Genomic DNA, 22,393 nt, shown 5'->3' with positions numbered 1-22,393 from the left:
AACCTACCTCTGACATCTATCCTATATCTATCTCCCCTCAATTTAAAGCTATGTCCCCTCGTGCTAGACATCACCATCCAAGGAAAAGGGCTCTCACTGTCCACCCTATCTAATCCTCCGATCATCTTGTATGCCTCAATTAAGTCACCTCTTAACCTTCTTCTCTCTAATGAAAACAGCCTCAAGTCCCTCAGCCTTCCCTCATAAGATCTTCCCTCCATACCAGGCAACATTCTGGTAAATCTCCTCTGCACCCTTTCCAATGCTTCCACATCCTTCCTATAATGCGGCGACCAGAATTGCACTCAAATGTCCAAATGCGGCCGCACCAAAGTTTTGTACAGCTGCAACATGACCTCATGGCTCCAAAACTCAATCCCTCTCCCAATAAAAGCTAACACACCGTACGCCTTCTTAACAACCCTCTCAACCTGGGTGGCAACTTTCAGGAATCTATGTACATGGACACCGCCGAGATCTCTCTGCTCATCCACACTACCAAGAATCTTACCATTAGCCCAGTACTCTGTCTTCCTGTTATTCCTTCCAAAATGAACCACCTCACACTTTTCTGCATTAAACTCCATTTGCCACCTCTCAGCCCAGCTCTGCAGCTTATCTATGTCCCTCTGTAACCTGTAACATCCTTCCGCACTGTCCACAACTCCACTGACTTTAGTGTCATCTGCAAATTTACTCACCCATCCTTCTACGCCCTCCTCCAGGTCATTTATAAAAATGACAAACAGCAGTGGCCCCAAAACAGATCCTTGTGGTACACCTCTAGTAGTCTGAACATTTCCCATCAACCACCACCCTTTGTCTTCTTCCAGCTAGCCAATTTCTGATCCAAACTGCTAAATCACCCTGAATCCCATGCCTCCGTATGTTCTGCAGGAGCCTACCGTGGGGAACCTTATCAAATGCTTTACTGAAATCCATATACACCACATCAACTGCTTTACCCTCATCCACCTGTTTGGTCACCTTCTCAAAGAACTCAATAAGGTTTGTGAGGCACGACCTACCCTTCACAAAACCGTGTTGACTATCTCTAATCAAATTATTCCTTTCCAGATGATTATACATCCTATCTTTTATAAACCTTTCCAAGACTTTGCCCACAACAGATGTAAGGCTCACTGGTCTATAGTTACCAGGGTTGTCTCTACTCCCCTTTTTGAACAAGGGGACAACATTTGCTATCCTCCAGTCTTCTGGCACTAATTATATGGACAACGATTACTTAAAGATCAATGCCAAAGGCTCAGCAATCTCCTCCCTAGCTTCCCAGAGAATCCTAGGATAAATCTCATCCGGCCCAGGGGACTTATCTATTTTCACACTTTCCAGAATTGCTAACACCTCCTCCTTATGAACCTCAAGCCCTTCTAGTCTAGTAGCCTGAATCTCAGTATTCTTCTCGACAACATTGTCTTTTTCCTGTGTGAGTACTGACGAAAAATATTCATTGAGCACCTCTTCTATCTCCTCGGACTCCAAGCACAACTTCCCACTACTGTCCTTGACTGGCCCTACTCTTACCCTAGTCATTCTTTTATTCCTGACATATCTATAGAAAGCTTTAGGGTTATCCTTGATCCTACCTGCCAAAGCCGTTTCATGTCCCCTCTTGGCTCTTCTTAGCTCTCTCTTTAGGTCCTTCCTAGCTAACTTGTAACTCTTGAGCGCCCTAACTGAACCTTCACATCTCATCTTTACATAAGCCTCATTCTTCCTCTTGACAAGTGTTTCATCTGCTTTAGTAAACCACGGTTCCCTTGCTCGACCACTTCCTCCCTGCCTGACAGGTGCATACTTATCAAGGACACGCAGTAGCTGTTCCTTGAACAAGCTCTTCCATTGTGCCCATCCCCTGCAGTTTTCCCCTCCATCCGATGCATCCTAAGTCTTGCCTCATCGCATCATAATTGCCTTTCCCCCAGATATAACTCTTGCCCTGTGGTATATACCTATCCCTTTCCATCACTAAAGTAAACGTAATCGAATTGTGGTCACTATCACCAAAGTGTTGACCTACCTCCAAATCTAACACCTGTCCTGGTTCATTACCCAGTACCAAATCCAATATGGCCTTGCCTCACTTTGGCCTATCTACATACTGCGTCAGGAAACCCTCCTGCACACATTGGACAAAAACGGACCCATCTAAAGTACTCGAACTATAGTGTTTCCAGTCAATATTTGGAAAGTTAAAGTCCCCCATAACAACTTCCCTGTTATTTTCGCTCCTATACTGAATCATCTTTGCAATCCTTTCCTCTACATCTCTGGAACATTTCAGAGGCCTATAGAAAACCTCTAACAGGGTGACCTCACCTTTCCTGTTTCCAACCTCAGCCCATACTACCTCAGTAGACGAGTCCTCATCAAACGTTCTTTCTGCCACCGTAATACTGTCCTTGACTAACAATGCCACCCCTCCCCCTCTTTTACCACCTTCCCTGAGCTTACTGAAATATCTAAACCCCAGCACCTGCAACAACCATTCCTGTCTCTGCTCTATCCATGTCTCCGAGATGGCCACAGAAGTCCCAGGTACCAACCCATGCCGCAAGTTCACCCACCTTATTCCGGATGCTCCTGGCATTGAAGTAGACACACTTTAAACCACCTTCCTGCCTGCCGGTACACTCCTGCAACTTTGAAACCTTACTCATGACCTCACTACTCTCAACCTCCTGTATACTGGAGCTACAATTCAGGTTCCCAATCCCCTGCTGATCTAGTTTAAACCCTCCCGAAGAGCATTAGCAAATATCCCCCCCCAGGAAATCGGTACCCCTCTGGTCCAGGTGTAGACCATCCTGTTTGTAGAGGTCCGACCTACCCCAGAATGAGCCCCAATTATCCAGGAATCTGAAACCCTCCCTCCTGCACCATCCCTGTAGCCACGTGTTCAACTGCTCTCTCACCCTATTCCTTGTCTCGCTAGCACGTGGCACGGGTAACAACCCAGAGATAATAACTCTGTTTATAGCCTGCAGCAGACAGGTTTAGGGATGGAATTCCAACAAGGGTGGTATAGCTGAAAGCACAAGCATCACTGGGGTACTGGGGGAGGTGGATGAAATAGCTTGAAGTCAAAGGACTCTTTCCGAAGGTGGAGGGGTCAGTCACCAGGGCCATAGGTTTAAGGTCCGTGGGGCAAAATGTAGAGGAGATGTGCGAGGCAGGTTTTGTTACGCAGAGGGTGGTGAGTGCCTGGAACACATTGTGGAAGCAGATACATTAACGGCATTCAAAAGGCATCTTGACAAACACAAGGATAGGATGGGTATAGAGGGATGCAGCATAAGGAAGTGTCTTGGAGGGCCGAAGGGCCTGTTCCTGTGCTGTATTGTAGAGGAATTTGCAGAGATAGTGATGGTAAGGCCATCGAAATACGAGGATTTTTAGCTGCCAGATTGGGTTTGGTTTGGGGGCTGGTTTAGCACAGTGGGCTAAACAGCTGGCAAGTAATGCAGAACAAGGCCAGCAGAGCGGGTTCAATTCCCGTACCGCCTCGCCGGAATGTGGCGCCTAGGGGCTTATCACAGTAATTTCATTGAAGCCTACATGTGACAATAAGCTATTATTATTGTGGCTAGCAGTGAGATGCCAATAGAGAAAAAAATCTACTTAATGTCATCCTCAATATCTACATGTCACAGATGCATCTATCCGTAACAGGTGTTGGGCAGAGTGACTACCCCACAGTTCTTGGGAGATGAAATCCCATCTTCACAATAAGGATGCACCCCCCCCCCCCCAAACCCTGCTCCCCCCCACTATGTTGTGTGGCACTGGCAATGTACTAAATGTGATAGATTAAGAATAGATCTCAAAACTGAGCATCCATGAGGTGCAGTGGGCCAACAGCAACATCAGAATTGTATTGTCACAATCGCATGGCTCTGCATTTCTCTCACTCTGCCATGACTATGATGCAAGGCTACCAACTTTGATTCAATTGGGAATGTACCAAATTAGTCCAGAAACAGTGTTAGACACATCTGAAAGCGTCAATCTAATGAAGCTACATGACAAACAGCAGGAATGGCATGTTTAGATACAGTGAAGTGATCTGACAGCCATATTGTATCAAAGCTTTGTGGCCTTGCCACATTTCAGTCATGAGTGATGGTGGACAATTAAACAATTAACAGGAGAGGAGCCTCCGTGAACATCTACATCCTTAATGATGGTATGGCAAAAGACCAGGCTGAAGCTTTCTCAAACACCTTTAACCAGAATGCCAAGTTTAGATTCTGCCAGGATCAGTCGACTCCAGACCTCATTAAAGCCTTGGTCCAAAAATGCACAAAAGATCTGCAGCGGAATTCTCCGTCAGCGGGATCCTCTGGTCCGTCAGCAGCGCACCCACGCTCCCGGGTTTCCCAACGGCGTGGGGTGGCCACAATGGGAAACCCCATTGGCCGGCTGCGGGAACGGAGAATCCTGCTTCCGGAGGGAGCGCGCTACCCTGGAAAACGCACCTGGCAGACTGGAGAATCCCGCCCCTGAATTCCAGTGGTGAGAGGGCATCACTGCCCTTGACATCAAGGTAGCATTCGACCGAGTATAGCATCACAGAGTCCTGGTAAAATTGAAATCAATGGGGCTCTGAAGAAATACCCCCCCCATTGGTTGTTGGTATCAATTACCTCAGCTCCAGAACATCATTGCAGGAGTTCCTCAGGGTGGTGCCCTGGGCTCAACCAGCTTCAGCTGCTTCATCAATAACCTTCTCACCATCAGAAGGCAGAGGTTGTCATAATTGAACAGTATTAAGCCCCAATGGCATCTCTGTAATAAGAACTAGAAAGTCTTGACTTCTTCAACTCCAATTTGATTGTGTTCGACAATCATTTATCCTTCCAACTCCACTGTGCTATCTACATCCCTTTTCAAACAATATGTGTGGTCTGTAAACAATTAAAGTTCTACCTAAAGGACTGGGGAACATTAAGTCTTTCCTAACAGTCCCCTCTTAAAGAAAACAAATCTTTAAAAGTATGACATAAATTACCACAGCACAATTGCATATATTTTCTTTCTACAATAAATGCACCCTTTCCTTCCTAAAAATATATTTTTTAAATCCACCATCACATTCTCTTTCTGAGGAAAAGATGCCCTTCTTTAAAAATTCCTAATAACTGCCAAGAGCTAGCCCCTTTTTTCGTCAGTCAGATAATTGGTAACTGCTATCAACCCACTTAGTCTCATCAATCACCCTGTTCTCTAGCACGCTCTGTCGATTCATATTCTCGTTTTATTGATACAATCCTAGTCTGTACCATATTTCTTGACAAATGGTAATGGAACAGTGGTAATGGAACAATGGCGGCTGTTCAGGGAGATATTAAATACCTCTTAATTAAAGTATATTCCTGAGAGGCATCGCGAGACGTTGCGATGTGAAGCTTGTCCATTGTGGGTGGGATCGCTTTTTGGCAAATCTGCATATTAGAGCGAGACAGTTAGTTTCACTCTATGCAGTTCCCTGAGATAACCAATGGGTCGGGATCTATCCCCTTCACCTTGGAGACCTTGGGCAAGCGCCATTCAGTGCTAGTCTCCACAAATGGGGACCAGACGGAATGGCACTTGTAGGGGTCTCCCAAGGGATCGGAGGCTCCCAGGTGCTTTCCCTCAAGGCAGGGTGGCACCCTGGCAGTACCAGCCTGGCACCACAGCTGTGCCACCTGGTGCCAGTCTGGCACTGCCAAGGTGCCCAGGTGGCACTGCCAGTGTTTCAGGCAGGCAGTGCCAAGCTGGCATTTTTTTGCGGCGAGGATCGGGCTGGGGAGATGCACTGCACGGTGTTGGGGAGGGGGGGGGGGGGGGGCGCGGCTGGGCCCGAGGACTCTGTCTCGTGAGTGGGGATTTGGAGTTTGCGCCGGGAACTCGAGTGATTGGGACGTCATTGAAAAATGGCGTCCCAATCTCTTGCTGCACTGAGGAGTTCTGGCGAGCGGATCTCCTCAGTGCAGAAAATGGAGCTAAGTGCGGCCTCGTGCGCGTGTTCCCACTGAAGTCCTGTATCTAACTGGGTAGACATTAGATAGACAGGTGTGTCTCAGCGCTGCGAGGACCACGAAACACGTGGCTAAACGCACTCGCTTTGGGACTTTGTTCCCATTTGGTTAGATCGGACCCACAGTTCCATTCAAAATTACTCAGATAATGAAGTAGTCCAGGCCTGAGTTCAGCAAAAGCTAAACAACATTGAGGTTTGGGCTCATAAACATTCATGTCAGACAATGACACCTTGCATTTAATTATCAACTTAGATGAAGTCCAGCAGTCTAATTGCTGACTCGGGTACCCAACAAGAATCTGACTGCTTTCTATTGACACTCAATAACATCACCATCATTGACTCCCTCATTATCAACATCTTGGGGTTCACCAATTGCCAATAACCTAACTGAATTAGCTACGTAAATGCTGTGGGTGGCTACAAGAGCAAGCTAGAGGCTTTATGTCCCATAGCAAGTTATTCACATCTTGACTTCCAAAGTCTTTCAAGTCAAAGCCCAAGTCAAGAATATGATGGAATACTCTGTACTTGTCTGGATGGGTAGTGCTCCAACAACACTAAAGTCACTTAGCACCATCCTAAGACAAGCCATCTAATTGATTTAGCCCCGCATCTACCAGTTTAAATATTTACTCCCTCCAGGGGCACACCATGGTTGAACTGTGTACCATTGACAAGCTGCCCGGCACCTATTCACCCAAGATGTATTCAACAGCACCTCCCAAACTTGTCACCTCCACCACCCAGTCCAAGGTCAGCAGCATATGAGAAAACCACCTTCCTCTCCAAGTCAAACACCTGTCTGACTTGGATAAATTTGCTGTTCTTGCTGGGTCGAAATGCCTGAATTCCGTACCTAACCACTGTGGGACTACATTCACCAAATGGACTGCAGCGAATTATTATTATTTTTTTTAAATTTAGAGTACCCAATTCATTTTTTCCAATTCAGGGGCAATGCAGCGTGGCCAATCCACCTAACCTGCACATCTTTTGGGCTGTGGGGGCGAAACCAAAGCAAACACGGGGAGAATGTGCAAACTCCACACGGACAGTGACCCAGAACCGGGATCGAACCTGGGACCTCGGCGCCGTGAGGCAGCAGTGCTAACCACTGCGCCACCATGCTGCCCTACTGCAGCGAATTAGGAAGGTACCTCATCATCAAAATTCTCAAGGGCAGCAAAAGATGTGTAATCAATGCTGGCCCTGGTAGTGATGTTGACATCCACTGCTATTTTAAGATTGAGGCAACTGAGATAAGGAGCCAATTTCGATTAACAAGGATGAGAAGAATGAGGTGTACAACAGCAGAGGATAGGTAAGACTTTAGATGAGTGAAGTTGACCGAAACTGAAAGATTTGAAGCCGCCTAGGACAGCTTTGGCCTAAACTAGTCTGGGAGTTGCAAAGATGTGTGCAAATTTTTCAGTGACAGATGGGATGAGGGAGAGTTGGAGGCACGTGATGTGATGGAGTTGGTTTGTGGGGGTTCTTTATGAGAGAAGATGACGTCAGAAACTGATCCCAGGATTGAATAGGATGCTTTATTTGTGATCCATCTGGTTTAGCGTAAGTCAGTAGCTGGGGGAGGGGGATAGGTTTTGTGGCAGAGGCTGAAGCGTGAGTGGAGGAAATTATGACTCATCCAAACTATTAACAAAGAGTGCTCTCTCTTACACTGTGGAGCTCATGATCAGTCTTATCTGATATCACCAACAGTCACAGTATAAACAATAATCAATTAAAACAACAAAAAGCATAAGCACAAATTAACCTGTGCTCCTGCTCTGTACCTTCAGTGATCTGTGATTGGCGCCGTTTTGGGCGCCAGTCGGCGAACATCGCGCCGTTTCGGGAGAATTTCGCCCCTTGTTACTGAGCAACTTGGAAATCAAGATTCTGAGAGGTCCTCTCAGAGTTTCTTTTTCTAAAATATATTTTTATTGGACATTTTTTTATAAATCCAAAACAGTAAAACAGAAAAACAAACCAAATCAATAATACTACCCCCCCCTCCCACCTTCCCCAGTAGCTGTTGGTGACAAGCTCTTTCAAGCATAAAATAAATGGCTGCCATCTTTAGTAGAACCCCTCAGTCGCACCCCTTATGGTGTACTTAATTTTCTCAAGGTATAAAACTCCATAAGATCCCCCAGTCATACTGAGGCATTGGGTGCAGAAGCTGACCGCCACTCCAACAGAACCTACCTGCGAGTGATCAGCGAGGTGAAGACTAAGACATCTTCCCTTGCACCTGCCTGCAGCTCTTGACACCCCAAATATGGCTGCTAAGGGACTGGGCTCCAATTCAATTTGTAGAATCGCCTACATGGTTCTGGAGAAGGAGACTCAAAATCTCACAAGCACAGGGCATGACCAGAACATGCATACATGGTTGGCCAGGCACCCCTCCCCCACCTGCCGACCCCCTACACAGGGCTCACACTTATCCTCCACTCCCTCAAACAGCCGACTTACCCTAGACCTTGTTAAATGCGCTGGGTGTACCACCTTTAACTGTATAAGCCCAAGTCTCGCGCACGAAGAAGTGGCATTCACCCTTCTCAGTGCTTCACACCGCACCCCCTTCTCCAAATTCGCCCCCAACTCCTCCACTTGGCCTTAATCATCTCCAGGGATGCAGTATCTTCTGCCAGGATTGTCACGTGGATTCCCGAAGTATTCCCCTCCTCTGTCCCTGCGACAGAATCCTTTCCAATTGCGAGGTTGGCGGCACTACCGGAAGAGACGAGAAGACCTTCCTCACAAAGTCCTGTACATGCCTAAAATTTTCTGACTGTGAGAGCCCAAACTTCTCTGCTGGCTCCTCTAAAACCGCAAACCGCCCCTCCAAAAGCAAATTCCTCATTTCTTCCATCCCCTTCTCCCAGCCTCTAAACCTGGTGTCTAATATTGTCAGCTGGAACATATGGTTAGCACAAATCGGTGCCAACTTCACCACCACTCCTAATTTAAAGTTCTGCCGAAATTGTCTCCATATTTTCAATGTAGCAACCGCCACTGGGTTAGCCAAATATTTCCTGGAGAGAACGGAAGTGAGGCCGTCACGAATGCCCGCAGTCCCGACCCCTTCCATGAACCTGACTCCACCTGCACCCAACCTGCCTCCTGAGCCCCGCACCAGCTCAACACCTTCTCCGCATTTGCCGCCCAATAATAATATCAGGCTTGGCAATGCCAAGCCCCCTGCCTGCCAGTCAGTCTACAGGACCGTTTTCCGAATCCTGGCTACCTTACCTACCCATATGAAGGACGAGATAAATCTCTGCGACCCCACAAAAATTGCTTTTGGTAAAATAAACAGGAGGCATTGGAATAAAATCAAAACTGTTGCTGAACCGTCGCGGAGCCATCCATCGCGGCATTCCCGATTGTGGGAATTCAGGTGCAACGGCCATAGCAGCTGGCTTTTAAAAACGCCGCTGCGAGCTGCTTTAAAAACGAGGCCACGACCGGCTTTAAAAATGCAGGCGTGCCTGCTCATCAGTGCGCGTGCCCGAAACCCAGAGAGAAACACCACTTCATCCTGATGTCAGCGTGCTGACCCAGGAGAAGATTTTTTTTAAAAATTCAATTCAGTCGTCCTGCATCTGTCTTGAATATGCTCAATGGCTGAACTTGCAGAACTCTCTTTGATAGTGAATTTTAGAGATTAAAAAGATTCACAATACTTTGAGTTAAGTAATTCCTCCTCATCTAGGTCTAAAATCATTGCATTGTAAATTGCAGGTTAAAGCCCCAGGCTATCAACCACCCTGCTGAGGAAAGCTTACATTTGCTCTGTAGAGTCCTGAGAGAAGAATACCTGTTTCAATGAGGTCATTTCTCATTCTTGTCTACTCTAGATTATGGAATGTAAGCCCAGGTTCACCTCTCGCATTAAAGGTCAGAGAAAATGGTGGGTCGCGAATGGCGGCCTAGGTGGGTTGCGAAGGTTGGCCATCGTGGGTCGAGGTTTGGCCGGTTGTTAAAAATGGCTTCCGAGCAAAAATGTTTGAAAAACACTGCTGTGCTCTACCCTTCCACAGTCCCCCTCAACGCGATGGCCAAAGGCTCAATCATCAACGAAACAGGAGAGGGAACTTAGGGCACCCCTGCCTCGTTCCCCTGTGCAGCTGGAACTATTTTGAGCTCACATTATTCGTACAGACGCTGGCCTTAGTTTCCTTATATAGTAGCTTAACCCACGATACAAACTTGGGCCGAACCGCCCCAACACTGCAAACAAGTAGCTCCACTCTACCCTATCGAAGGCCTTCTCTGCATCCAACGCCACAATAACATCCTGTTCCCCTTCCAATGGGGCAAAATCACATTCAACAGGCATCGCACATTAGAGGATAACAGCCTACCCTTTACGATCACTGTTTGAACTCCCCAACAACCTGAGGGAAACACTCCTCCAACCTGAGCACCAAAACCTTAGCCAAAATGTTTGCGTCCACATTCAATTATGAGATTGGCCGGTATGACTCACTCTTCACTGGATCCTTATCTTCCTTTAAATGGAGTGAGATGGATGCCTGCATCATCGTCTCTGGGAGCGACCCCCGCGCAACTGAATCTTCAAATACCTCCACCAATAACAGTACCAACCAGGCAGGTTCGATTCTGGCTTGGGTCACTGTCTGTGCGGAGTCTGCACATCCTCCCCGTGTGTGCGTGGGTTTCCTCCGGTTGCTCCGGTTTCCTCCCACAGTCCAAAGATGTGCAGGTTAGGTGGATTGGCCATGATAAATTGCCCTTAGTGTCCAAAATTGCCCTTCGTGTTGGGTGGGGTTACAGGGTAATGGGGATAGGATGGCGGTGTTGACCTTGGGTAGGGTGCTCTTTCCAAGAGCCGGTGCAGACTCGATGGGCCAAATGGCCTCCTTCTGCACTGTAAATTCTATGATGATCTATCTATGAACCAGTCAGCAAACATTTTATAAAATTCCGCTGGGAACCCAGTGCCTTGCCAATCTGCATGCTCCCTAAGCCGAGGAAGGATGTTCTTGCTATGGAGGGAGTACAGCAAAAGTTTACCAGGCTGTTTCCTGGGATGGTGGGACTGTCGTATGAGGAGAGACTAAGTCAGTTAGAATTATGTTCATTGGAGTTTAGAAGAGTGAGAGGGGATCTCATAGAAACTTACAAAATTCTAGCAGGATTAGACAGCGTAGATTCAGAAAGAATGTTCCCGATGGTGGGGGAGTCCAGAACTAGGGGTCATAGTTTGAAGATAACAGTAAACCTTTTAGGACTGAGGTGAGGAGAAATTGCTTCACCCAGAGTGGTGAACCTGTGGAATTCGTTACCACAAAAAGTAGTTGAGGCCAAAATGTTGTGTAATTTCAAGAAGGAATTAGATATAGCTCTTGGGGCTAAAGGGATCAAGGGATAGGGGGAGAAGGTGGGATCATGGTTTAGAACTTGATGATCAGCCATGATCATAATGAATGGTGGGGCAGGCTCAAAAGGCTGAATGGCCTCCTCCTGCTTCTATTTTCTATGTTTATATGTTTCTATGATTCTATGAAAATCGGGTGAAACGGGCCAAAAACAAAGGACTCTGGCGGGAGCTACCATACATGTGACCCCCTCCTACATATCACCACCGGAAGTCCCAGCTCCTCTCAGAGTTCATCAGAAAGTAAAGTGAATGGAAAAATTAAATGGGGAATATTGCTTTAAAGTGAAAAGACAACAGAGGACAAGACGACATAAATTAAAATAATGAAAACTAAATTTAGGATTAATGTTAAGAAATTCTGAAGAATAATCTATGCGTGACTTAAGGGAAAAATAGTCGATGTAAAAATCCTGCCATATTTGAAGGAACAATTTGATCCTGCAATGGAAATACTTAGAATTTACAGCCATTCCAACCAACTTGTTTGTGTCACCCTTTATGTGCTGCACCAGTTCTCCCCACTCTTCTTCACTTGACCGTATCACCATACCTTTACATTATTTTCTCCCTCAGATCTTTTGATCGGTGGAACATTTCAGGGGGAGGTAGAAGATAGACCTACTATCGTTGAATTGGGAAATGGGGCACCATGTAGGGAAATGCCCGAAAGAGAAACAAACATTTTTAAATATACTGGGAATAATTTTCACCTCCCCACTATCCACCCAGCTGAAAATCTTTTATCTAATAATGTTGCTTGGAATGCACATTCCTCCCAGTGAAACAGCACATGGAGCAAATAACATAGGTCTTGATTAACTACGACAAAATCATAGAATTTACAGTGCAACGTGCCATTCGGTCCATCGGGTCTGCACCGCCCCTTGGAAACAGCACCCTACTTAAGCTCAGGCTTCCACCCTATCCCCGTAACCCGACCTGACCTTTTTGGACACTAAGGTGCAATTTAGCATGACCAATCCACCTAACCTGCACATCTTTGGACTTTGGGAGGAAACCGGAGCACTCGGAGGAAATCCACGCAGACACGGGGAGAAAGTGCAAACTCCACACAGTCACCTGAGGCTGGAATTGAACCTGGGACCCTTGATCTGAGGCAGCAGTGCTAACCACTGCGCCACCGTGCCGCCCTAAAAATCAGCGATGTTCTCTTCATCTATTTTGCAACTTAGCTTGTGAGTGTTTTATTTGAATTTTGCTGCTAAGTACCTCAGGGTAGACTTTCTTCCTTTGACATATAGTTGTTGTTTGATGAATGATAACATAATCAAAAATACAACTAGCCTTTATACTTCCCAAAGTGTGTAGATTGAATTCAGCTTGTATGTGATAAGATTTCATCGCCCTCTTACATTCCCATTGTTAGTCAGCAAAAGCACATGACAGAACATGTTACAGAATATTATAAAAAGCTCATTCTTATGCCCAGGACAGTCACATGATTTGCTTTAATTGCAAAGATGAGAACTGTGTCAAAGGCAAAATCTTTTTACAAGTATATAGAAATAGAGCTGTATTTATTTATCACCATTTATGAGCCTGTCCATTATTAATGTATTTCAATGAATAGAATTGTCCCCAAATTTGTCTAACTCCATGATGCGTGAAATGATCCAATTTGATCTCTTGATGAAGCTAGGCATCAGTAATTTTTTTTGGTTCTGTCTGAGTAGGGATTAGGTAATAAACCCATGACTAAACAGTTGATGTTTGATGGTTCCTTAGCTGCACGGGCCATGGAAACGTGGTGCCCGTGCAAATTAATGTGTCCAAGGGCAGATATTTTTTCAGCTCAGAGAAGAACCCTGCTCATGAGGTCAAATGAGCAGAGTAGAGTCCATGATCAAATAGATTTAATGTGCTCTGTAAACGCACATAGGACAAATTGTTCTTTTCTCATTTCCTGCTTTCTTATGGTTTATTTTAGGGTCCGATCACCTGCTTTCTTATGGTCTTGTAGGTTTTACATTCTTTGATTTAATTGGAGGCCTATAAAGACAAGGAGGGACCTTCTAGAGATTACTAGAAATGGAAATAGACCGATAAGTCCCTCAAGCCTATTCGACCATTCAGTTGCAACATTGTTGAGGCTCTCAATTACAAGAAGGCTGAACGTTTTTCATTCTCTCTTTCAGAGTGATTGGTACAGTTTTGTGAGGATCGTTGGCTTCCCAATAGCGCAGGAAGACTCTGACTCCATGCAGACCATTCTGTTTGTGCTGTGTGTCAACTCTGAGGTGTATCAAATTAGAAGGAATTCCATTCCCTCAACGTCAAGCTGGTGGGTGACCATACTTAGTGCATCATGAAGGTTAATGCCCAGTACCTTGGCACCAGTCATGATGCCAGTCCACCGTGCCATCTGCTTTTGGCCACTATAACAAAGGAAGGGAGCAATTGGGAAACAAGGACTATTCTTCAGACAGTCATGAGTCTGGTGCACAATCCACACACACATGGACACATGCACACAATGAAAGCCATCCTGCCACATAAAATGTGGATGATACAGAGAGTTAACACAGAATATTATTTCCAGACAGTCCAGGTCAATATAACAAAAGGAACAGTTTCAAATTCCTGAAAACTGTCACTTCATTATACAAAAGGTATTCAACAGTAAGAACAGGTTGAGAGATGATACTTGACCTCAGAGAATGCATGTAGGAACTGACTAGCTGCTTTTGCGAAAACTATTTACTCCTGTTCTGGAAGAATGAGTTGAAATTGACTTCAGATAATTTTTTTCCATCTGAACTTGAGATGATCTCTTCATTGTTGATTTTTGAAAGTCTTACTGTTTTAGGGACATTCTCATAATTCAATTGATTTAGCTTTGTGCCCTATAATTTGTAAGATCTGATTATACATTGCAATAGTTTAGGTTATTAAAAAGTTATTTAGCATCTTTATCATGTTTATGATATCCAACAGTCTCCCTAAATTCTCTTTTCCAAATGAATCGCTGTGACCTTGAGTGAAAATGATCCATGTGTGCGCAGTTTTGTGCCTAATCCGTTTTGGAAAGATGTACTTTGGCAGCATCTCCCCACTATAAGATCTGGAATGAGATGCAATTTATTTGGCAAGGTTCATCCTGATCAGCTCCGTGACACAAGTCTCTGTGCTCCACAAGCTGTTCCAAGGGACATAAATTGAGGCAAACAGCAGCTGGAGGATCATTAATTCGGTGGAAGATGCTCTTTGGTATACTTGAAACTTGTTGGTCTACCTATGTTAAGAGCTGTTAATGACTGGAACTTCAAGGTCCAAGGCTACATGCTAAAGGATGAATTAAAGCTTGGGATAGCTGCTGCAAAGACTCAATGGGGAAAGGCCACAGTCAAAAGCCATCTCACTTTAGTAAGCTATGGGGCTGGAACCTGTGTCTCTGTCTGGATGTTTGACATGAAATATATACTGTAAATATAAGGCAGGGTGACCAATAATCCTGTTTTTTAAAATCGAATTATCCTGTAATTTCAATTTGTCCCACGTTCTGTTTCATACCTCCCCAGTAAGCCATTTGTCCCGTATTACTAAGGGAGGATGATGGGAAACTGCTGGGCATCTCCTGTTGCTGCTGCATTTGCCTATTGAGCAGACATACTGTGCTCCCGCCGTCAGTCACGGAGTTAGGAATGGGGGGTGGTGAGTGCTAGATCAATAATGGGCATTTGGTTCTTTCTTTAAGTGAGCTGTGACATGTTCCCCCTCTACCCCTCACTCGTCCCAACCACCTCCCTCCCTTCCCCCAACTGTTCTTCCTCCCCTCTCCCAGTCAAAGTGTCTGTTATTTTGGGATAGAACCCTGGGTGACCAACTCGTGCGGAGAAAATTAAGAGATACCTTGCCATGAGAGGGTGCTTCTGTTAGAGGTGCACGAGCAGGTGGAGGGGAACAAAACAGGAATGGGTACTTCGGCACAATTTAAAGATCTACAGTACAAACAGCACCATGCAGCCCAGCCCAAATATGGGATGGCATCCCAAACAAGGGATGGTTGGTCACCCTGCAACCTAGTAAGAAGTCTTACAGCACCCAGTTAAAGTCCAACAGGTTTGAATCACCTGAGGAAGGAGCAGTGCTCCGAAAGCTAGTGATTCGAAAGAAACCTGTTGGACTTTAACCTGGTGTTGTAAGACTTCTTACTGTGCTCACCCCAGTCCAACGCCGACATCTCCAAATCCCTGCAACCTGCTATTAAGTATAAAGAGGCACCTCAAACGTGCCAAACAATTGAACAATATTGCTTTTTGTGTAATGCCAAATTTGAGCTGTTTTCTAATGCACTTTTACAAATCATAAAAATAATCTCTTCCTTTAAGTGAAAAAAAAGTTGACCTGCAAGCAGGAGATTTAAAATCTCCAGTGCAAGACCAGGGGGGCGGGGGTACGTGCAGGGAAATCTCAGACACTGGCCATGAATGTAAACCAAGACAACCTGCGTGTGTTCCTGCCTTTCACTGTGACTCTTGAAGGGGGAAAAAAATACCGACTCACGTTTTGCAGTATAAAACGAGAACTGTTTGGGAGATTAATTTTGCGCGCGATGTTGTTCCTGTCCTGGGGGCAGGCGGCTGCTCTGGACAGGCGGGGTCCTTCCCGACGGAGCGGCGCCGTTGCCATGCAGTCGCGCTTCTTTGGCTGAACGAGGGGAGAGAAGGGGGATTAGTGCCCGAGCTGAACGTGAGTAACTGCGGCTGGAGGGGATGGACCGCTTCCCTCCGGACCTCAAACCTCCTCCCACACACCTTCCAACCCAACATCACCCCCCTCCCCCCAAATCCCGAGAAGTGGGGAGCTGTTCCCAAGAAGTCACATTGGACTCGAATCGTTAACCACCGTCTCCCGCTCCACCAGGATGACCAACTCTTATGAAACAAAATAAGGCACACTTCAACCCATAGAATCCCCACAGTGCAGAAAGAGGCCATTCGGCCCATTGAGTCTGCATCAATGAACGACCACACTGCGTAGGCCCAATCCCCAGTCCTTTTCCTGCAACCCCACCCTAAGGGGCAATTTAGCATGACCAATCCACCTAAACTGCACATTTTTGCACCGTGGGAGGTGTGGTGAAACCACTGTGTTGTATTGTGGTGCCACAGTATTACGTGTTGTACAGTATTGCCACTATATTACATGTACGGTTTTGCCTCTGCCCGTGGCTCCACCCCCTAGGGCCTGGGTATATAGGCTGCTGACCTTTCACACTGCCTCATTCTGGGGCGCACTGCCAGTTCTGTTGTAAGTCAATTAAAGCCATAGTTAATTCACTCTGCGTTCTCCGTCTTGATTGATGGCATATCAATTTAATTGACTTACATTAAATCAAAGAGCTGTTTAACATGGATCTGGGTCTCAAACCGGACCTCCTGCAGGTCGACCCCAATCAGCCGATGCCTTCTTCGTACACTGGCTTCGCTGTCTAGAATTCTTCATCAATTCTGTCGCCGTCTCCGAGGAACACAAGCTGCGAGTCCTCATCTCCCGGGTGAGCCCGCAAATTTTTCTCATCTTCTGGGACGCGGCCTCGTTTGATGAAGCCATTACTCTCTTGAAAGGACGGTATGTGAGGCGGGTTAACGGACTGTTCGCCAGGCACCTCCTTGCCACATGGCATCAGCGGCCTGGAGAGTCGCTGGCAGAATTTCTGCGGGTGCTCGGTGTTGGCTGCTAAGCACACCGAACCCCTGATCCGGGACGCTTATGTTGCCGGCATTGACTCACACTGCGTTCGCCAGCACCTGCTAGGGAGGGAGACACTCGAACTCTGGGAAACGGTGCAGCTTGATGAATCGCTGGAGGTGGCCTTTTGTGATGTGGGTGCCTATGCCTCCGACCATGCGGCACTCTTGGGGACACGGGGGGGGGGGGGGGGGGCCATATTTTGACGGCACATGCGACCCATCGGGTCTGCCATTTTCGCCACGTGCGACCCACGGGCACTGCCATCTTCGCAAACCGCCACGTGCGACCCATGGGGGCCACCATCACCATTTTTGAAGTCCTCCGACGCCATTTTTGAAGTCCACCGCCACCTACCGGAACTCCGGCTCGCCCGTCGGTCAGCTGGCCTCCGCTACTCTCGACCGACCTGCCTGCTGTCCAAATCCCGTCCGTCCGGTGGCCGCCTCCATCACCCTAGACCAGTCTCGGCCTCGCTAAATCTACAATGGCGGTCCAGATCAACGCCCACGAGACAGCCTGCCTTTTTGACTCCGGGAGCACTGACAGCTTCATACACCTGGACACGGTACGGCGCTACTCCCCTCCTGTTTTACCCGCAGCCCAGAAAATCTGCCTGGCCTCTGGGTCGCATACCGTGCAAATCCGTGGGTACTGTGTCGTGTCCCTCACGGTACGGGGCGTATCTTTCAAAAATGTTAAGCTCTTTGTCCTCCCACACCTGTGCGGCAATTCTTCTGGGTCTCGACTTCCAGTGCAACCTCCAGAGTATCACCCTGAAGTTCGATGGACCCCTGCCCCCTCTCACCGTCTGTCTCTCGACCCTTAGGGTCACCCCTCCCTCTCTCTTCGCCAACCTCACCCCAGACTGTAAGCCCGTCGCCACTAAGAGCAGACGATACCGTGCTCGTGACATGACCTTCATCAAGTCGGAGGTTCAGCGACTCCTGAGAGAAGGGATAATAGAGGCCAGTAACAGCTCCTGGAGAGCTCAAGTGGTGGTCATCAACACTGGGGAGAAGCACCGAATGGTCATCGACTACAGTCACACCATCAACTGGTACACGCAGCTGAATGCGTACCCCCTTCCCCGCATATCTGACATGGTCAATCAGATAGCGCAGTACCGGGTCTTCTCCAACGTGGACCTGAAGTCCGCGTACCACCAGCTCTCTATCCATCCGGAGGAACGCCAGTACACTGCCTTTGGCCGCCTCTACCACTTTCTCCAGGTTCCCTTCGGCGTCACCAATGGGGTCTCAGTCTTCCAGTGAGCGATGGACCAAATGGTGGACCGCTGCGGGCTACATACCCGTACTTAGATAATGTCACCATCTGTGGCCATGATCAGCAGGACCACGATGCTAACCTCAAGAAATTCCTCCACACTGCCCAGCTCCTTAATCACAAGGAGAAGTGTGTTTTCCGCAAAACCTGGCTAGCCATCCTCTGCTATGTCGTGGAAAATGGAGTCCTAGGGCCCGGCCCCGACCACATGCGCCCCCTCACAAATCTTCCCCTTCCCCAAAGCCTCAAGGTCCTCAAACGATGCTTGGGGCTTTTATGCCCAGTGGGTCCCCAACGATGCGGACAAAGCCCGCCCACTTATTAAAACCACTACATTTCCCCCGACTGCTGAGGCCCGCTCGGCCTTCGGCCTCATCGAGACCGATATCACTAAGGCCGCCATGCACGCGGTGGACGAGTCCTTCCCCTTCCAGGTCGAGAGCGATGCGTCAGACATCGCCCTGGCTGCTACCCTCAACCAGGCGGGCAGGCCAGTAGCCTTCTTCTCTAGAACACTCAATGCTTCCGAGATTCGACACTCTGTCGAAGGAAGCAAAAGCCATTGTGGAAGCTGTGTGGCATTGGAGGCACTACCTAGCTGGTTGGAGGTTCACCCATGTTTGACAACGCACAACGGGAAAAAACTCAAAAATGATAAGATACTGAGATGGAGGATCGAACTCCATCTACAGCTATGATATCCAGTATCGTCCTGGGAAGCTTAATGAGCCCCCAGATGCCCTTTCCCGTGCTACTTGTGCCAGCGCACAAGTAGACCGACTGCAGGCCCTCCACAATGGCCTCTGTCACCCGGGGGTCACCCAGCTTTTCCCTTGTATCAAGGCCCGCAAACTGCCTTACTCCATCAAGGAGGTCCGAACCATGACCAGGGACTGCCAGGTCTGTGCGGAGTGCAAACCGCACTTCAATCAGCCAGATAGCGCACGCCTGGTAAGGGCCTCACGCCCCTTTGAACGCCTCAGCATGGATTTCAAAGGGCCCCTCACCTATCCGTAACGTGTACTTCCTCAACATCCTTGACGAATACTCGCGCTTCCCTTTCGCCATCCCATGCCCTGACATGACCTCTGCCACAGTCATCAAGGCCCTGAGCAGTGTCTTCACCTTGTTCGGTTTCCCCACTGACATCCATAGCGATCCGGGTTCCTCCTTCATGAGCGATGAGCTGCGTCAGTTCCTGCTTAGCAAGGGCATTGCCTCAAGCTGGACTACCAGCTACAACCCCGGGGAATGGACAGGTGGAGAAGGAAAACGCGACGGTCTGGAAGGCCGTCCTTCTTGCCCTGCGGTCTAGAGGTCTCCCGCTGGCAGGAGGTCCTTTCCGAGGCGCTCCAATCCATCCGGTTGCTTCTCTGCACCGCTACTAATGTGACCCCCCCCCCCAGAAGGGGGGGGGTGGTACTATCGCACCCGACGTGGCTGACGGTTCCGGGACCCATCCTCCACCGACGGCATGTGAGGACTCATAAGTCGGATCTTCTTCTCCATGTCAATCCCCAGTACGCCGACGTGGCTCACCATGACGGGCGGGAGGACACAGTTTCCCTTCGGGATTTGGCACCCGCAGGTTCCCCAGCGATTGTCACCCGTGCTCCCGACCCTATTCCTTCCCTCTACTACTACTACTCGACCAGACCCTATACCCCCTTCCCCCGTTGCTGCCCACCCGTCTGGGAACACAGAAGCTGTCTTGCTCCCGGAAACGCCGGCCTCAACGCTTCCGCCGACTACGATGCCCACACCACTGCCAGAACTGAGGCGGTCATGGCGGACAATCAAAGCCCCCGTCAGGCGCAATCTCTGACGCAATTTGTTCACATCACCCCCGCCGGACTTTTTTTTAAACAGGGGGTGAATGTGGTGAAACCATTGTGTTGTATTGTGCTGCCACAGTATTACGTGTGCACAGTATTGCCACTATATTACATGTACGGTTTTGGCTCTGCCCGTGGCTCCTCTCCCTAGGGCCTGGGTATATAGGCTGCCGACCTTCCATACTGCCTCATTCTGGGGCACCCTGCCAGTTCTGATGTAAGTCAATTAAAGCCATAGTTAATTCACTCTACATTCTCCGTCTTGATTGATGGCATATCAGGAGGAACTGGAGCACCTGGAGGAAACCCACAGAAAGTGCAAACTCCACATAGACAGCTTCCCGAGGTTGGAATCGAACCCGGGACCCTGGCGCTGTGAAGCAACGGTGCAACCATGCCATTTCCAAGTTTTGCTATTTATTCCCCTTTTTTGAGAGGTGGTGGTGAATGGAGGAGTTAAAATCAACTAAAACGTGTAACTCATCTTGTAATGTTACTCTCTGTTGCTCGACTCACTCAGCTGCAGTCCTGTTCAAATAACTCAGACTCTCAGGGTCAGTCTCCCAAACACTGCCCTAAGAAGCAAGGGACGAAAGGTGTCTCTTAAGGGACATGGGCAAACTGTCACAGTAAGGGACAATACCTTAAAATTCAGGACACTTGGCCACCTGCTCCACCAATGTAGGAAGACCTGCTGAGCTTTTATTCCATGATATTTTATTTCAAATATCCTGCATCAGAATCCTGCATTATTACAGAAGAGTTTGTCTTTGCCTGCAGTTCACCCACTGTGATTTGCAGCATCTTCTGGCATGTTAACAGGTTTAACATTGAGTGTAATTTGTTAGTTTTGTTTTGGTGGCGCAGTGGTTAGTAATGCTGCCTTACAGCACCAGGATTCCGATTTTGGGTGACTCTCTGTGTGGAATTTGCCCATTCTCCTCCTGTCTGCTTAAGTTTCCTGTGGGTGCTCCGGTTTCCTCCCAAAGTCCAAAGATGTTCAGGTTAGGTGGAAAGGGCCAAGCTAAATTGCCCCTTGATGTCCAAAACGTTATGTGGGGTTATGAGGACAGGGTGGGGGTGTAGGCCTAGATCTTTCACACATTCTGAAAGAGTATTGCACCCAAGCTCACTTTCCCTGCCTATCCCAATAACCCCTTAACCTAACCTACACATCTATATTTGAACGCTAAGAGGCAGTTTAGTAAAGCCAATCCACCTAACCTGCACATCTTTGGACTGAGAGGAAACTGGAGCACCTGGAGGAAACCCACATAGGCATGGGGTGAATGTACAAACTCCACACAGTCGCCCAAGGCGGTAATTGAACCCGGGACTCTGGTGCTGTGAGGCAGCAGTGCTAACCAATGTGATTTTTTTTTTGATCTGGTACTTTTACTGAAGAACTAAATACTGAAATTGCAGAAGTTATAAAAGAAGGAATAAGAAGGGCAAAGAGTGAGTATGAGAATAGATTAGCAGCTAAGAAAACAGAAACATGTCATTAGTGAAAGTGTAGTCAAAGGAAGGATGAGTCTGATTGATTAGCGATTAAAAGGTAGGTCACCTTGTGGAGGCCTAAAGTACTGAATGAGTAATTTGCATCTGCTTTCACCATGCTGCCAATGTAGCAGTAAGGGAGGGGTAGCAGCAATATTAGATAGGCTAAAAAAATAAAGGGGAGGTATTAGAGGCTGTTTAGCACGGCTAAATCGCTGGCTTTGAAAGCAGACCAAGGCAGGCCAGCATCACGGTTCAATTCCCGTACCAGTCTCCCCGAACAGGCGCCGGAATGTGGCGACTAGGGGCTTTTCACAGTAACTTCATTTGAAGCCTACTTGTGACAATAAGTGATTTTCATTTCATTTCATTTTAATTTGAAAGGTCGGCAATCTCAAAATTGGAAAGCGAGCCGGTATGGATGAGGTGCAGTATCTGAGTATCCTTACATTAATTACAGAATCTTTAAGAGTTCAGAGGGCCCATCAGCACTCTGAAAGAGCATTTTACCTCGTCCCATTCCCCTGCCTTATCCCCGCACATTCTTTTCAGACAGCAATCCAATTCCCTTTTGAATAATTGAAATCAAATCTG

At 47.6% G+C, this 22,393-nt stretch overlaps 2 protein-coding genes across 3 annotated transcripts in view; one reads left to right on the top strand and one right to left on the bottom strand.

The window, feature by feature from the left end:
* LOC140398415 (uncharacterized) overlaps positions 1–16,091 on the bottom strand; it is a 175,391-nt gene extending 159,300 nt beyond the window's left edge. Inside the window, exon 1 of one of the 2 annotated variants that reach the window (XR_011937478.1) lies at positions 15,990–16,091. The gene's annotated coding sequence lies outside the window, so the exon portion shown is untranslated. The remainder of the gene's footprint in view (positions 1–15,989) is intronic. The other variant, XM_072487078.1, reaches the window with a different exon arrangement.
* Positions 16,062–22,393, top strand: part of eftud2 (elongation factor Tu GTP binding domain containing 2) — a 91,147-nt gene continuing 84,815 nt past the window's right edge. The window contains exon 1 of the mRNA XM_072487076.1: positions 16,062–16,175. The gene's annotated coding sequence lies outside the window, so the exon portion shown is untranslated. The remainder of the gene's footprint in view (positions 16,176–22,393) is intronic.

Source organism: Scyliorhinus torazame, chromosome 21, assembly GCF_047496885.1.
Source record: "Scyliorhinus torazame isolate Kashiwa2021f chromosome 21, sScyTor2.1, whole genome shotgun sequence".
In the NCBI taxonomy this organism is placed as follows: Eukaryota; Metazoa; Chordata; class Chondrichthyes; order Carcharhiniformes; family Scyliorhinidae; genus Scyliorhinus; species Scyliorhinus torazame.
The sequence above is the reverse complement of the archived record's forward strand: the minus strand, read 5'-3'. Positions and strand labels throughout refer to the sequence as shown.